At 32.1% G+C, this 17,540-nt stretch overlaps 1 long non-coding RNA gene and 4 other non-coding genes across 5 annotated transcripts; all 5 read right to left on the reverse strand.

Annotated features, from left to right (window-relative positions):
• Positions 1–2,057: 2,057 nt before the first annotated feature.
• LOC135639239 (U5 spliceosomal RNA) lies at positions 2,058–2,172 on the reverse strand. Its single transcript, XR_010496868.1, has one exon. It is a non-coding gene; the product is annotated as a U5 spliceosomal RNA (small nuclear RNA).
• Positions 2,173–7,840: 5,668 nt separating this feature from the next.
• On the reverse strand, positions 7,841–7,956 carry LOC135639238 (U5 spliceosomal RNA). The gene has a single exon (XR_010496867.1). It is a non-coding gene; the product is annotated as a U5 spliceosomal RNA (small nuclear RNA).
• Positions 7,957–9,224: 1,268 nt separating this feature from the next.
• Positions 9,225–10,086, reverse strand: LOC135638222 (uncharacterized). The gene is made up of 2 exons (XR_010496559.1): positions 9,762–10,086; positions 9,225–9,480 (listed from the first exon to the last, which is right to left on the reverse strand). It is a non-coding gene; the product is annotated as an uncharacterized LOC135638222 (long non-coding RNA).
• LOC135639240 (U5 spliceosomal RNA) lies at positions 9,783–9,901 on the reverse strand. The gene has a single exon (XR_010496869.1). It is a non-coding gene; the product is annotated as a U5 spliceosomal RNA (small nuclear RNA).
• Positions 10,087–15,554: 5,468 nt separating the features above from the next.
• Positions 15,555–15,670, reverse strand: LOC135639241 (U5 spliceosomal RNA). The gene has a single exon (XR_010496870.1). It is a non-coding gene; the product is annotated as a U5 spliceosomal RNA (small nuclear RNA).
• Between the last annotated feature and the right edge of the window lie 1,870 nt (positions 15,671–17,540).

Below are 17,540 nucleotides of genomic sequence, written 5' to 3' on the forward strand. Positions count from 1 at the left end.
TTTGGTTCATTCGTGTATCATGGTTTATATTGCATCCTTACCGGTGCCCTCTTGTTAATGTTACCAATGTGGGACTAAAAGCTAGCTCTTGTATGACTTCACAATACTTTGAGTAGAATTCTACTGAGGTGACACTACTATGAATTGATTCACCAAAGGCAACATACCAAATCGAGAGAAGCCACTGTGTTGGAGGAAGAGGAAATCCAAGTAGTTATGAGTTTTCTTTTTTCTTAGTTGATGATAGGTGTCTCGAAGAATAAAGTAAGGTGACGAGACAATCGAAAGAAGTGACGGGTTTTTTTCTCTCTTGGTTGGTAATAGGTGCCTCAAAGAACAAAGATAGATGTGGCATTTGTATAATATGTGCCTCCGTCCTTTTTCTCTTTCTTTAACTCCTTTAACCCTTTTGGGTCATCTACTTTCACTGTCACCCATTGTCTCCACCCTATCGTCATTGTTGACCTCTTCTTCTTCATTGTTACGGTCACCATCATCCTTATCTTGCTTTCTCTCTCCTTTTGTCCATAGCTACCAACTCGATAAGAAAGCTAATGATACCAGAATCTAATGAAGGGGAGGATGTGTGAAGAGCGAGAAGACATGAAGAGAGCAGTAGTGGGGGACAGATGTGATGAATCAGGGGCAAAGATGAAGGGCAATGTTATGGAAACCAAAAATAATTTTATTTTATTTTTAAAACAGGGATGCTTTGTAGGAATAAATGAAAAAGGTATGTTAATAAAAAAAAATAAAAATAAGAGATTTTTATTAAAAATTATCCTTTTTATATATATTTTATCAATAAATGATCCATCAATTGAATTACTAAAATCTTAAAAAAATATATATAATTTATCGAAGAACCCTAATAATGGGTTTTTACTAGATGATGCCCCAATATTTGATATTTATTAAGGGGCACCCTATTTTTTTTTTGCTTTGATCAGAATATCCTCAATAAAAAATTTTAAAAAAATGATGATTATTTTTTAATTAGATTTGATTGATTTTTAGAATTGAACCAATTTTTTTTTTTTTTATGTACTACACCAGACCAATTCAACTAAATCATAAATATTCAATTTGATCTATTTGAACCTAGATTATACTTGATTTTTCTAAATTACCCCCACCTTTACTCCTCCCACTCCACCTCTACTGCCTCCCCCCTTCTCGGTTGATTTCTTCATCCCCCTTAGCTTCGTCTTCTTCCCGCTACTCTACCACCTCCTCCCCTCTCTTTCATCCACCTCTCTTAGCCTCTCCTTGTTCTTCCTACTCTTTCATTGCTTGCTTCCTACCCTCCACCACCTTCTCCTTCCTCTTGTTCTCCTCACAAATTACCTAGATTAGTCATTGCACCCGAGTTACGAGTTACACTCATTTAGAGAATATATTAAAATATATATTAATTTCTATATAAAAGCATCCTAAATTTATAATAAAAACTAAAAATCTTGAGTTATCATAAAAATATTAATATATATTATCCTAAATTACCCATAAAATTCATCACACTCGGATTACGTTGGAGTTACACTTATTCACATAATATATTAAAAATATTAATTTCTATATAAAAATATTCTTAATCCATCATAAATTAGAAAAATATTTTAATAGTTTTATAATACATTTGGATTAATTGAGTCGAGCCGCTCTCCCGACTTTAGCCCTATCCGACATGGAAAATAATATTTTTTGTCACCTGAATTTTGTAAAAATCCTGGACATAAAAATTAAATTATTTTTTAAACACTTACTATGCCCTAAAATTATCCGGATGAATTGTATGAGAATAGTAAATCGATTGAGAAGAAACAAATATTTTATTAATAATTTATTACTAATTAATGGTTTCGGGCCCCCACCGAGTATACGTATGGGCCCTAAAATTATCCGGATGAATTGTATGAGAATAGTAAATCGATTGAGATGAAACATATATTTTATTAATAATTTATTACTAATTAATGGTTTCGAGCCCCCACCGAGTATACGTATGGGCCGCACCCCAAAAACATAAATATTTAAGTAATAATTTATTGGGCCCCAGCCAGAATAGGATGGGTCCTCAAAAAATTGGCGTATGCTGCTTGGAGTGACGGGCACACGGTATTCTTTAGTAAAAGGCGAAAGAATAGTTCGCTCTGTGCCCACCACGCAGCTGCATGGTTTGGTTAATCGGTGCATCATGGTTTATATGGCATCCTTACCGATGCCCTCTTGCTAATGTCACCAATGTGGGACTAAAAGCTTGGCGTATAGGATGAGCGATCCACGTAGACAGTGCGGTGACACCAAGCGCAACACTTTGACGGTTCAAGTGCTAACTCAATCAGAGCTCTCTGAACGAAGGAATGTAATATCACATATCGGATTTATATCTATTAGTAGTCAACACACGATATATTGATACGTATTAATATTTAGAAGATGAAGAAAGACAATAAAAAAAGGAACGAAGTGGAAGGAAGGAAGAAAAAGTAACGGTGAAGGCAAAAGAGAAGACGAAGAGGAAGAAGGAATGAAAGGTACTCGAGGAAGATGAAATGAAAACGATTGAGAAGGACAAAAAGGAAAGAAGATGATGGGAAGGAGGAGAAGAGGAGAGAGTGTGTTAGGAAGGTAGGTGATGGTGAACGATAGCGACAACAATATCAAATGGTAGCGATAAGGTGAACGACAATGATAAAGGTGGCAATAATGATGATTCTATTCATTCTGCAAGATGAGAGCTCACGTTCACGAGCTTTGATCGGTGTTCGAGTTTTGTTTATTTTTTTTACTAAATTGGATCGTAACATCCGAAATGATACGATATGTGCCAATGGTTCTATATCAATCCAAAAGAAATAGACTCTAAACTCTTCAAAACATATATCACTCGTCTTCTAATTTATAAGCTTAAGCATCAAAAGAACTTTTGCCAACACTCCTCGTGAAGTATTTATAGGGCTCTTTCCCAAGCCCACTCATAGCTTGTGACAAACTCGAATTCTTAGAATCAAAGAACAATCATATTCTACTTTTAGTATATTGAGGCTACAATCAAAAAGGCTATTAAACAAATTTCATAACCGATTCGAATACGAGTTACCATCAAGAATTAACCATGTCGGAATGCCACAAGAACCGAGTAAGGCCAAGTTGCAGCTTTCCATGATCAAGCAATAGCTCACTGAGGGAGGTGGCCACAACAACTCGAAAAGGATGCAATTAAGTGGGAAAGTGGTGATTCGACAAGGCTATAGTTGTAGTTCAATAACTTGGGAAATGGCCAAGTACCAATTTCACGCATAGATCCTCCAACTCGACAAGATGCAGCTCAGTTCATCAAGCCTTTTGGTTAAGCACAAGAGCAATTTAGTGAGACACAATTGCGATTCAATTGATGGGGTGAGCGGTGAAGCACATGTTAGACGCAGTGTGTCGTGCTTTCACAGAGCGAAGCATAACCTTGGCATGCTCGGTGTGGCTAATAAGAAACACAGAGAACTTGTCGTGGGAAGGCAATAGAAGCGCGAGATGAAGTAGGGGGAGGAGTGCGACCGAAAGAGATTCTTCGACGAATGACAAGTTCTGTTCCATCGTTGATAATTGTAAATCGACTATTTTTTATTGAATTAAGATCTATTTTTGTTTATGTGATTTTAATCATTTATCACTTAAATTATTATAGTTTATATGTGTCTAAAATAATCCTCATATTTTTTAAAATATAACATAGCTCTTCTTGTCAAATCTAAGTTAATAGACGTTATAGTCTAATTCATAATAAACTATTAATATAATAACATACATAATTTAAGTTTAAAAAAAATTATTTTAACCCATGTGATTTTTTTAGTCATGAACAAAATCATAAGGGCTTAAGTGGTCCATAACAAAAAAATATAAGGGCTAAAATTGATTACTTTTTTTTAACTTAAATTATACATATCATTATATTAATAGTTTATTATGAGTAAACATACAACATAAGCATATTATAATATATGTTAACTTAAACTTGATGGAAGGGACTTATATGTTATGTTTTTTAAAATATATGAGTTATTTTAAACACGAGTAAATCATAAAAAGTTTAAGTGGTCTATGGCCAAAACCACAAGAGCTAAAATGAACCTTAACCCTTTTTTATTCTTAGTATTTTTTATATTAGTCTTTGGAAAAATATTTTTTTTTTCTTATGGTCACTAGTTCTTCCTCTTTTTTTTTATTGGGCAAATTTCTCAAAAAAATTCTTATTTTTACTTTTTCCCTATTAGCAATCTATTTTTTATTAGAGCACATATTATTTCCTAAAAGATAAAATTACTCTTAACCTTCGTTATCCATCTCTATTCCTCATCATCACTTGTCACCCATTACTTTCACCCTACCATGAGGCCCAGTTGCCCTCATCTCCCTCCCTTCTTCTTCCCCCCATGCCTCCCCTCCACTCTTTCTTCATCACCCTCACCTCCTCTCTCTTCTTTCAACTTATTCTTATTTGTCACCACGATCACCATCATTGTCACTTATTGCCTCCACCCCGTCCTCATCGTCGCCTCATCCTCCCCTCCCACTTCGTCCAGGGCTACCGGTTTGATTGGGAGTTGGTGGTGCCAAAATCTAGTGAAGGAGAAGACGTGTGGAAGGGGAGCAAAGGTGGGAGTAGTAGGACAAAGGTGATGAATAAGGGAGTGAAGGCGGAGGGTGCCGGTATGGAGAGGGACAAATTTATTATATTAGAAAATGAGGGATGCTTCGTAGGAATAAATGAAAAATGTATATTAACTGAAAAAAAGTGAAAATAAGATATTTTTTTTTAAAAAAAATATTATTTTTATTTATATTCTATAAATAAATGATATGTCAAGTGAAATTACTAAAATCTTGAAAATGAAAAAAAATGAGCGAAAAATCACATAACCATTGATTTTTACTAGATGATGCCCCGATATTTAGAATTTATCAAGTGTCACCCAATTTATAGCTTTGATCAAAATACCCTCACTAAAATTATAAAAAAATGATGATTATTTTTTGAATGGATTTGACTTAATTTTTTAGAACTTAACCAAGTTTTTGAGATGAATTGGACCAGATCGATTCATCTAAATCCTAACTATTCAATTTGATTTAATTGAACACTAGATTATCCCTTAATTTTTTTAAATTATCCCCACCTCCTCCCTTGCCTGTTGGTTTCATCCTCTTCTCACCCTACTGCCACCGTTATCTCCTCTCCCTCTCCCTCTCCCTCATCCACCTCTCTCACCTTCTCTTCTCTTTTTTCCTTTTATTCCCTCATTGCTCCCTTCTTCTCCTCCTCCTCCTCGTATATTACTTAAATTAGTCATTATATTTAAGTTACGCTCGAGTTACACTCGTCGAAAGAACATATTAAAAAATATATTAATTTTTGTATAAAAATATTCTAAATTTATAATAAAAACTAAAAAGCTCGACTTATCATTAAAATAATATATATATATATATATATATATATATATATATATATATATTATCCTAGATTACCTACAAAAGTCATCATGCTTAGGTTACATTCGAGTTACACTCGGAATATATTAAAAAAGTATTAGTTTCTATATAAATTATCCTTAATCCATCATGAATTAGATACAATAGTTCTAAAATAAGTTTAGATTAATTTAGTAAAAATTAACTCAAACTATAATCAATCATAGATTTAATAAAAATAATTCCTCAAATTGATGGTGACACCACCCACCAAGCGATGTTATCACTCATGCATCTAGTGGTGCACTATTACCTAGACTTGTAATGAGATTACTTAGAGGCTAATTCATATTTAAAAACTTTAATCATTCTAATTTTTTTTTAAAATAAAAGAGTGATTCTAAATGTTGTATAATAATATGTTAGTAGTTTTTGATAAATTTGGATTGATTTGTTAGAAACTAACTCTACTCACACTCAATTACATATTCAACCGAAAAAAAATCATATTCGGAAACTTAGTCACCCTAAACTCATAAAATAAAGAAATAATAATTATATATTAGAATTGCTTGCTAGTAGTTTTAGAAAAGTTTGTATTTGTTTGATAAAAAAATTAACTCGAATTCCACTGGATCATACAACATAAAAATACTATATTTGAAAAATTAATCACCTTAAATTCATAGCATATTATCTTTGTTCGATAGGTTTGACAAAAATTTAAAAAGTTATACTTGTATTACGCTCGAGTTACATTCGATTAAAAATTCAACCAAAAATATCTTATTTTAATAATTAATCATCCTAAGTTCATATAAAAATAAAATATACTAAATATATTATTATCTCACCCTAGTAGTTTTAGAGAAGTTAAGATAGATTTGGTAAAATTCAATGAGTTGCACTTGATCGTTGATTCAATCCAAAAAAACCCTGTTTAAAAATTTATTCACCCTAAAATCATAAGAAATTAGAAAAATAATATTAAATATCTTAGAATCATGTGCTAATAATTCTAGAAAAGTTTGGACTGATTCGATGAAAGTATTTTTGTTACACTCGAGTTTTTTTTTTTTTTTTTTTTTTTGTAGATTTAATAAGGATTGACCCAATCCAAATCGACCTAACTCGAACCGTAATATTCGAATCGAATTAGCTTATAGATCTACGACTTGAAATAGTATGATATAAAAGTATTATTATGATTTAAAAAATATATCCTTAGGTAAAAATCAATTATGTGGGAATTAAAGGTCGAATATTAGGAATTTTTTCTAACAAATTACTCAAAAAAATAATAAAAACATACTACATTAAATCAAATTCTAAATACTTAAGAAACCCTAATTATTTGGATAAATCACATGAAAATAAAACAACTAATTAAGATTAAGCAAATACTTTATTAATGATTTTTTAGACCTCATCCAGGATAGGATGGGCTCTAAAAAAATTATCGTATGCTGCTTTGGATGGCGGAAGCACTGTATTCTGCAAAAGAATAATTGGCTCTGCGCTCGCCATGCAGCTGTCTCGCTGCTGTTCTCGACGTGGGACTAATTGTATGCGATGCTACTTAGAAGCTAATTAAAATAAAGTAGAATCAGTTTAAACCTACAATATCAAAATGATTCAAAATGGATTAATCAAAATTAAGTTCAATTAATTAGTTTATATTTTAAATAATTTAATATATATATTTTTAAAATAAATCAATTTGGTTCGATAATCCAACTTAGTTTAATTAAATCGAATTAGAACGTTGATCCGATTGAACCTACATTTTACCAATTTATGACATTAAAATTAGATCAAATTAGATCTTTGGGTCGGTTTAATTAATTGGTTTGAAGCGTTTAAGGGCATTAGATAGTGAATTTTTTCATGATAGTATTTTTAAAATGAAAATCGATTCGATTTAGTTCGAACTGATTAACCAAATCGAGGAAGAAAAATCCCAAATTAAAACTGACCATAGCCTTCAAAACTATATCATTGATTAATCGATTCAAATCAAACCAGTTTTAAACCAATTCAATTTTGATTTAATTTTTCTGTTCAATTTCAACACTCATATGTACAGCTTAGGTTGGTTTTAACCAAATCTAGATGACACATTGTTCTATGAACAACGACAACAATGATAATGAGTACGATCTTGTAAACTAATAAAGAGATTTGATGTATACATAACTTAGGACGCATCAATTCCTATTTGGGCGTGCTGGCTGGCCTCGCACAACATGTACCGGGAGATAAACAAATAACATTTGAGGAAAGATAAAGGTATATTTAGGAAGACGACAAAAACATTAAAATAAGAAGATAAGAATAAATAATATTTAACTTATGGCTTGTTGGGCCCCAGCCAATATAGGATGGGCCCTCAAAAAATTGGCGTATGCTGCTTGGAGTGACGGGCACACGGTATTCTTTAGTAAAAGGCGAAAGAATAGTTCGCTTTGTGCCCACCACGCAGCTGCGTGATTTAGTTCATTCGTGTATCATGGTTTATATTGCATCCTTACCAGAGCCCTATTGTTAATGTTACCAATGTGGGACTAAAAGCTAGCTCTTGGATGGCTTCACAATACTTTGAGTATTCTACTTGATTAACCCAAGTCAACAAATCAAATCGAGAGAAGCCACGGTGTTGGAGGAAGAGGAGATCTAAGTAGTTACGGGTTTTCTTTTCTCTTGGTTGATGATAGGTGCCACAAGAACATAGTACGATGACGAGGAAATCCAAAGAAGCGACGGGTTTTCTCTCTTGATTGGTAATTGGTGCCTCGAAGAACAAAGTAAGATAAGGCATTTTGTATAATATGTGCCTCCCCTCCCGCTTCACCTCTTCTTCTTTCGACTTTTTCCTATTTGTCACTGTGGTCATCCTAAATTTATAAAAATAAAAAAAGTGATTCTAATTATTTGGATAAATTGCATACGAATAAAACAACCTAACTAAGATTAAGCAAATACATTATTAATGATTTGTTAGACCGCAACCAATACAGGATGAGGTCTCAAAAAATTGGAGTTGGATGGCGGAGGAACGAACGGTATTCTTTAGTAAAGGGCCAAAGAATAATTAGCTGCAACGCTATTTGGAAGTAATTAACCCAAGTGAAAACCTTTCGAAAAAGAAAAATTGAAAGAAGCCATGATGTTTGAGGAAGAGGAAATCCAAAGACTGCTGACCGGGTTTTCTTCTCTCTTCCTTGATAACAGGTACATCTGAGAACAGAGTACAATAGTATAGCTATGGGTTCGAATTGAATTGGGTTTAATTGAATCGATGTCTTAAAATAAGGTAGAATCGGTTCAAAAATGATTAATCTTATTCAGTTATCCGACTTATAATTTTAAGTAATTTAAAAATATATTCAATAATCCGGCTCGGCTCGACTCGGTTAAATTAAATCGAATCAGAATCTTGAACCCACATCATCATTTGTAGCCTTCAAAAACTAAATTATTGATTAATCAGTTCAAATCAAATCGATTTTGATTTCAATTATGGACCAATTGAATATTAATCAAATTTTAATTTCTTTTGTTTTTATATCGAATTAGATCATATTGCTTGAAACAAGATGATCTATGTATTAGTCCATCTTACTAAGCATCCTACTTATCTCTTCCATAAAACTCATGATGGACTCAAACTCGAATGAAGATTGACTTTGAATTCTCAACATATTGGATGACCGTATTCTCTTTCATAAATTAACATTGAAACAAGGATCCAATAAAAGAATATCATAAACCATCTGAACATAAAATGTTCTAATCACAAACTAATCATGCCGGACAACAACACATGATTCTTTCCATGACGAGCGATAGCTTATCGAAGCACACATGAATACTTCAACTTGACAAGATGCAGCGCAATTTCATCGAGCCTTTTGGTTAAGCACGAGAACAATTTAGTGAGACATAGTTGCGATTCAATTGATGGGGTGAGTGGGGCGAAGGCAATGGACGAAGGAGGCAGAGGGTGATCTAGCGAACACCAAAGACAATTTCAAGAGACGTGATATGCTCTTAGTGAATAAATGAAAAAGAAACTAAAAAAGACACTAATAGAGAAATAAAAAACTTTCTTGAATAATTTACAATTTTTATTCTAAAAATAAATGATTTGTCAAGTGAAATTGCTAAAATCTTAAAAGGGAAAAGAAAATACGTACTACATGAAATCAAATTCTGACTACTTATTGAACCCAAATTAAATGTATAAATTGTATAAGTACAAAACAGCCGAACTAATACGAAGCAAATACCTTATTAATGATTTATCGGGCCTCACCAAATATAGGGATGGGCCCTCAAAAAATTGGCGTATGCTGCTTTGTGTGGCGGGCGCACGGTATTCTTTAGTAAAAGGCGAAAGAATAGTTCGCTCTGTGCCCACCACGCAGCTGCGTGAAGTGGACGATGGGTTACCATGGTTTATATAGGATCCTCGCCGTTGTTCTCTCTGTACTCTTTGTGATGTGGGACTAAAAGTGTTCTCGATGTGCAACCAAACAGTTCTGTAACAGAGGAGTTCACGTCAACCTAAGAGTTCTACTTGAGGAAGAGGAAATCCAAAAACAGAGCAGACGAGTTGTTTGTATAAATTTCCACCATCCTCTCTGGTAGAGCTCAATTTAGTTTTACTCAAACAGCAACTACATATTATATCATCTAAAATAGGAATGATAATAGATAAAAAGAGATTACCTTGTGAACAAACAGTAAAGACCAGTGCTCTGCCCTCAGTTACTCTGTTCAAAGACATCAGAAGCGGCACACGTTTTGTACGGAAGCTCTAGTTATAAAATATATAAAAAGAATGAAACCCAAGTATAAATAATAAACATGTATAAATATTTTCTTAAAAATGATATTTATACCTTCATCTAAATAATTTTAGTGGATATAACAAGTCTAGATTTAATAGATATGATAAGCTTTTAAAAAATCTACATTGAGTAAACAACAAAAAAATCTTCAGATAAAAATTTTAGAATATTTAATTCAATATTAAAAAATCTGTAGTTATTTTTCACGTTAAGAAAGAACAAGTATAAAAAAAATTGATTATAATTTACTCTTAAATACCTTTTTATAGGTATTTCCATAAATGACATAATCTTTGATAATTAACTACTAAAATAACTACAAAAGAAACTATTTTTTCAAATATCTAATAATTACTATTCTTTTTTTTTTAATTTCAATAATGTATAATAATCCTTCACTTTTTTAAATATAAAAATTTTCTCCAAGTGATTATATAATATTTATGAATAAAATAATATATCTTTCGATTTGAATATTATCTTAGCGTAAGTATCACAAAGTGAATTGTTAGATACATCATAATCATGTCTAAGACTTATATGTCTTGATTTTTCATTGTACGTATCATTATATGCACGAGCTAAAGTAGCTTAACTATCATAAAGCATGAAAATCGAATTCATACTCATAAAAGTTAATGAAATTTCAAATAGAAAGTCCCTCAACTATTTAACCTTTTTTCTTGCTTCCACTAAAACAACAAATTCTAATTTCATAGTTGAGCGAGTTATACATATTTGTTTTTTGCTCTTTTAAGAAATAATGTAACCACCCAAGGTGAACACTCAAACAGTAGTAGATTTGTTATCTTCTAAACTCGATCTCCAACTTGTATCAATATATCCTTCTAAAATAGTAAGAAATTTTAAATATTGTAGGCCATAACCTTTGGTCTGTTTAAATTACCCAAGAATTCTTTCGATAGCCTTTCAATGCTTTACACTTGGATTGTTAGTAAATCTACTCAATTTACTAACTACAAATGTTATATTAGGTTTTGTACACTGCATTGTATACATAAGACTTACTATAGCACTTAATACTTGAGTCAATGTTCTTCCAACATTTTTAATTAATTTGATACTTGGGTCAAACAAGGTATTTACTTCTTTGATTTTTAAGTGATTGAATTTCTTCAATACTTTCTCTATATAATGACATTGACTCAAAATATATCTCCCACTATTTCTTTTTACTTTGATACCTAATATGATATCAACTTGTCCAATATCTTTTATTTTAAATATTGAAGATAGAAACATATTTGTTTATACAACACATTTCATGTCGTTGCTCACGATTAGCATATCATCAACATAAAGATAAACTATCAACATATAGTCATCATAAGTTTTGAGATAAATACATTTATCTACAACATTGTGAACAAATCTATTAGAAAAATGTATCAAATTTGTCATGTCACTGTTTTAGAGTCTACTTTAAACCATATAATAACTTAACAAGCTTACACACTTTATGTTCATTTTTCAATAGAACAAACCCTTCGGGTTGTTCGATATATATTTCGTCATCGAGGTTTCTATTTAGAAATATCATTTTGATATCCATTTGATGAACATAAAGTTCAAAAATTGATGCTAAAGCAAAAACGATTCTAATGGATATGATCCTAGCTACTAGAGCATATATGTTAAAATAATCTATTCCTTCCTTTTATCAAAATCCTTTAGTAACTAACATTACTTTGAACGTTTGGAGAGTATCATATGTATGATACTTCTTATGAAATATCCATTTACAACTAATAGGTTTAGAGGCAGAAGATAATTTGATAAGTTCCCAAGTGTGGTTTGACATAATAGAATCCATCTCATCATTAATAACATTTTTCCAACGAGCAGTATCATAAGAGGCCATATCTTCTTTAAATGTTTTAGGATTATCTTCCACTTGTAAAACAAGAGGAATTAATCTAAAGACACTCTTAGTAGTTCATTCTACGAGGTAAAAAGAAATACTTTGAGAATTAATCTTATGTAGTCCTAATGTTTTTACTCTATGTGCACATGAACGCTTCTTCTTAATTCATGAGTTGCTCACTAACTTGTGAATTTGATTGATATCCAATCAAAGGAATATTAGATTACTTACTAACCTCTAGAGATGTCTCCACCGGTGACTCTTCTAGTTGGAGTATGAATATTTTTACTTGGAGTCAATAAGTGTTTAAATAACTCTATATCTTGTAATTCTATTATGACATTAGACTCAAAATTAAGAAATCTATACCAATATGCAAGACACCACCATATTTTGAAATAACTAATATTAGACTATCTTCCTTTCCATAAGATCTTACTCCTTTTAGAAAGAATTCTATTTAAAATATGACATGATTATAAGATAATTTAACATGCAATGACATAGCATTTATCTTTTCTAGATAAGTTTTAGTTTTTCTTTCTACTAATTCATTTTGTTGAGGTGTTCTAAGTGTTGAATATTTATGAATTATGCCATGTTATTTACAAAACAAGTTAAATTCATTAAAAAAGTATTCTCCTCCTCTATCACTTCTTATAACTTTAATTTTTTTTCCCTAATTGATTTTTAACTTTTGTTTTATATGCCTTAAAAGCATTAAAAATATCATTTTTATGTTTCAATAAATAAATATATATGAACCTAAACATATCATCTATAAAAATAATAAAATATCTATTGTCTTCTCTTGTTAACATGTCATTTAATTCACATATATTAGCATATATTAAATCTATAAATTAGTATGTCTTTTAACACTTTTGAATGATTTTTTAGTCATTTAACACAAATTTCATATTTATTAATATCATCAATATTATAATTTATTAAATCACACTTAACCATTCTTTTAATAGTGCTATTTCTAATATATGCTAATCTATCATGCTATAATGAATAAGAATCAACAATATAAACATAAGTAATATTTTTATTAATTTTAGAATTATTATCAACAATAGATAATTTGATCATTCCCTCAATGGAATAGTCTTTTCTAATAAAAGTTTTATTATATGATAGAATTAACTTCTCAAATTCAAATACAAATTTAATTCTAGATTTGTCAAGGATATTTCTACTCACTAATTTTTTACTTATATATGGTATATGAAAAACATTCATAAGAGTAACTTTTTTTCTCGAAGTAACATTCATAAGTATCATACCACCAACCATGCTTATTGTAGTGACTATATTATCATCTCCCTTAATGGAGTTAACTTTCGATTTTTGACCTTTCTTAAATCTATAATCCCTAACAAAATAATCATGTTTTCCATTAATAAAACTCTACTCTTTGTCTTCTTAAATTTTCCGTGATCCTTTTTGAGGCTAAGATGATTATCCTTATTTTACTTACGTTTGTTGAAATTCTTAAGCTGATTCACAACATTTACGTTTATATTACCAAAAGATTTCTCACTCTTATCTTTCATTCTCGATTCGAAGATATTTTTGAATTTGCTCCAAATTGATATTCTTGGAGTCATATAAAATCTTTTTCCTATATCCTTTTCGAGATGAAGGTAATTTGACTATTATAACCCCTATTTGAAAAGGTTCAAGAAATTTACTTTTTTAGCCCTCAATTGATTAACAATAACTTATAACTCATGCACTTGTGCCATGATTGACTTGTCATCCATAAGCTTGTAATCAAAATATTTAGAAATTAAAATTTCTTTGTGCTTTTTTTCTCAGCTTAATATTTCAATCTTAATATTTCAATTCTAAAACATTCAAAATTATTTTTGCAAATGGTTCCACCGTATAAAGATCATAAAGCCGATCCAAAATAGCATTAGAATGTATCTTCTACACAATTTTATTTTCATTTATTTTCTTTCATTCAGCCTTCATCAATGTCATTATCGGTTGGATCATGAATTGATATAAGATTTATATCAAGCATATAAAAAATCTTCAAAGCAATCAATGTAAAAGCTTATCTTGTCTTGCGAATGGCTGAAAATTCATCATATCAAAAAGATCCAAACAAATAAAATCTTTATTCAATAATTTGATAGTATTTGTGGCTTCTACGATGACTTTGTATAAACTCATAAATTATCGTTCTTAGATTGTTATAAAAAATATAACAATGAAGAGGATGAATAATATTATGGAAACTAACTATAAATAACAAACACAAAATCAAAATCAAGAACACTATAGAAAGTGTATTTAGGCTTGAAACTTGTATAAACACTTTCTTAAAACGATATTTACACCATCTTCTAAATAAGATTGTTATGGGTTTAATATAAATAGTTTTAATATGATAAAATTTTAAAAAATCTGCATTGAGTAAATAGTAAAAAATATTTAAATAAAAATTTAAGAATATTTAATTCAATCACTTGGAGTTATTTTTAAAGTTAAAAGAAGAAGAATAAAAAAAATTGATTATAATTTACTCTCAAATACCTATTTATTATAGGTATTTCTATAAAATACATAATCTTTGATAAATAACTATAAAAAAAACCCTTGAAATGTCTAATAACTATCATTTTTTTTATTTGAATAATTTATAACAGCTCTCGCCCTGACGTTCTGCTCACACCACCCTTACGTGAGATGAGAGTCAATGATGGGACTGATTCACCACTGCAGATCCACCAAACCCGAGAAGGAGAGCGTCCGAGCGAAAGAGAGAGAGAAACAAGAGCAGTTGAGGAGAATGAGCACTCGCTTGAAAACATAATTTAATCCTGACTCTGATATGGCAACCAACAACCGATCGCTATGGTTTCCAGGCCTTTAATCATTGAATGAATGAGGAGAATGCTTCGTATCCCAAAACTTTGGGCAGTAGGTACCGGGCTCTGTTTCACCTGACACAAAAAGGTACTGAGTGACTTGTGATGCTCTCTTTCTGTGGTTGGTTTGTGATGGATAATGCCACAGATTTGGCGTGCTCTAATTTCCAAATAACTATACTTTGAGACGATCTACAGCTCTTCTGTTTTCACACTTTTTTTAATCGCAGTTATAAACCTGAGATAATTCTACAGTATGATAAACAATCAAAATTATCAGTGTTTGTGAAGAAATGTGTGTAAAAGAAGCTAAAAGAGAGCAGCAACACGAGTTAATGAAAAGGAGTGTCTGTTTATGTAGCTTTTATATGACCGAGGAAGCATAAACAAGTAGTCAAAAAGATCGATAGGCCCTCAAAAAAACAATAAATATTTATCGAATGATCTAACGGGCACCACCCAACATAGGACGGGCCCTCAAAAATTGGCGTATGCTGCTCGGAGTGACGGGCACACTGTATTCTTTAGCAAAAGGCAAAAGAATAGTTCGCTCTGTGCCCCACCACGCAGCTGCACGATTTTGCTCATCGGTGTGTCATGGTTTATATGGCATCCTTACCAGTGCACTCTGTGGGACTAAAAGTTAGGCTTCACATCGATTTGAGATTTCTACTTGGACGCAACCTACTCGGGATTGATTAACCAAAGTCAACACACCAAATCAAGAGAAGCCACGGTGTCGGAGGAAGAGGAAGTCCAAGAAGCGACGGGTTTTCTTCTCTCTTGATTGATTATAGGTGCGGTGCCTCAAAAGAACAGAGTAAGATGGAGAAGAAATCTAAGAACAGAGTAATAGGGGGGGGGGCCTCAAAGAACAGAGTAAGACGAGTATTTGTACATATTTCCAACATCCTCTGCATAGCTCAAGTTTATTTTAGTAAAATCATGGTTGCACATTGTCCAATAATAATGATAAATAAAAAAGATTATCTTTTGAGCTCAACACTTACGATTCAGGTGATTTCTAATGTCCAAGTAATGCAGGACAATCCAACGAACCGATTACTATTTTATTATGATGATTACTAATTTTTTTTGTTTTTTTCACTTAGAGTCACTCACTTATTCTTCTAATTCTTTATTAGGTAAAATTCTAAAAAAAATTATTTTTATTTTTTTATTAGAGTCATCTTTTCCATTTATTCTCATAGAACGTTATTTTCTAAAAGACAAAATTGGTCGTAACCTTTGCCCCGTCATGGTCGTCGTCACACCAACCTTTCCACTAGGCTCTGCCACCGTCGCCTTCCTCCCCTCTTCCTTCGTTGCCCCTTCCCTCCTCACTTCCTTTGTTGCCCTCGTTTTCACTTCGCTCTTTCTCTCCGTCGTCATGGTCGCCATTGCGCCCCCCACCCACCCTCTCCTCTCCCAACAAAAGGAGGATGCGAAGGGAGCGCAGGTGGAGCAGAGGCAATGGCCGAAGGCGAAGGGTGATCGATCGAAAACCAAAGGCAATTTCATTTTTCAAGAAATGAGAGATGAAAAGATGTACTAATAGAGAAAAATAAAAAAACTTTCTTAAATAATTAAGCTTTTCTTATTTATATTATATAAATAAATGATTCGTCAATGAATTTGCTAAAATCTATAAAACGAAAAAAAAAACGTATTTCGTTAAATCAAATTCTAAATACTTAATGAACCCCAATTATTTGGATAAATTGTACGAGGACAAAACAATCTAATTAGGATGAAGCAAATACCTTATTAATGATTTGATGGGCCCCACTCGAATGCAGACATGGGCCCTCAAAAATTTGGCGCCACAGTATTCTTTAGTAAAAGGCAAAAGAATTGTTCAGTCTGTGCCCACCACGCCTTAATCGGTTGGGTATCATGGTTTATATGAGATCCTCGCTGTTGTTCTCTCTGGACTCTTTCTGATGTGGGACTAAAAGTCTTCTTGATGTGGCACTAAACAGTTCCATAACAGAGGAGGAGTTCACGTCAACCTGAGAGTTCTACTCGAGGAAGAGGAAATCCAAAAACAGAGCAGATGCAGTGTTTGTATAAATTTCCACCATCCTCTCTGGTACAACTCAATTTAGTTTGTCTAAAATCATGATTACATATTATATCATCTAAAATAGGAATGATAATACATCAAAGAGATTACCTCGTAAACAAACAGTAAAGACCAGTGCTCTGCCCTCGGAGTTAACTTTGTTCAAAGACATCAGCAGAAGCAGCACTTGTTTTGTGCGGGAGCTCTCGGCCTGACGCTCTGCTCACACCACCCTTACGTGAGACGCGAGTCAATGATGGGACTGATTCACCACTGCAGATCCACCAAACCCGTCAGAATAGAGCTGACGAGAGAGAGCGAGAGAGAGAGAGGGAGAGAGAGAGAGAGACAAAAACAAGAGCAGTTGAGGAGAAGTA

Source organism: Musa acuminata, chromosome BXJ3-5, assembly GCF_036884655.1.
Source record: "Musa acuminata AAA Group cultivar baxijiao chromosome BXJ3-5, Cavendish_Baxijiao_AAA, whole genome shotgun sequence".
Classification (NCBI taxonomy): domain Eukaryota; kingdom Viridiplantae; phylum Streptophyta; class Magnoliopsida; order Zingiberales; family Musaceae; genus Musa; species Musa acuminata.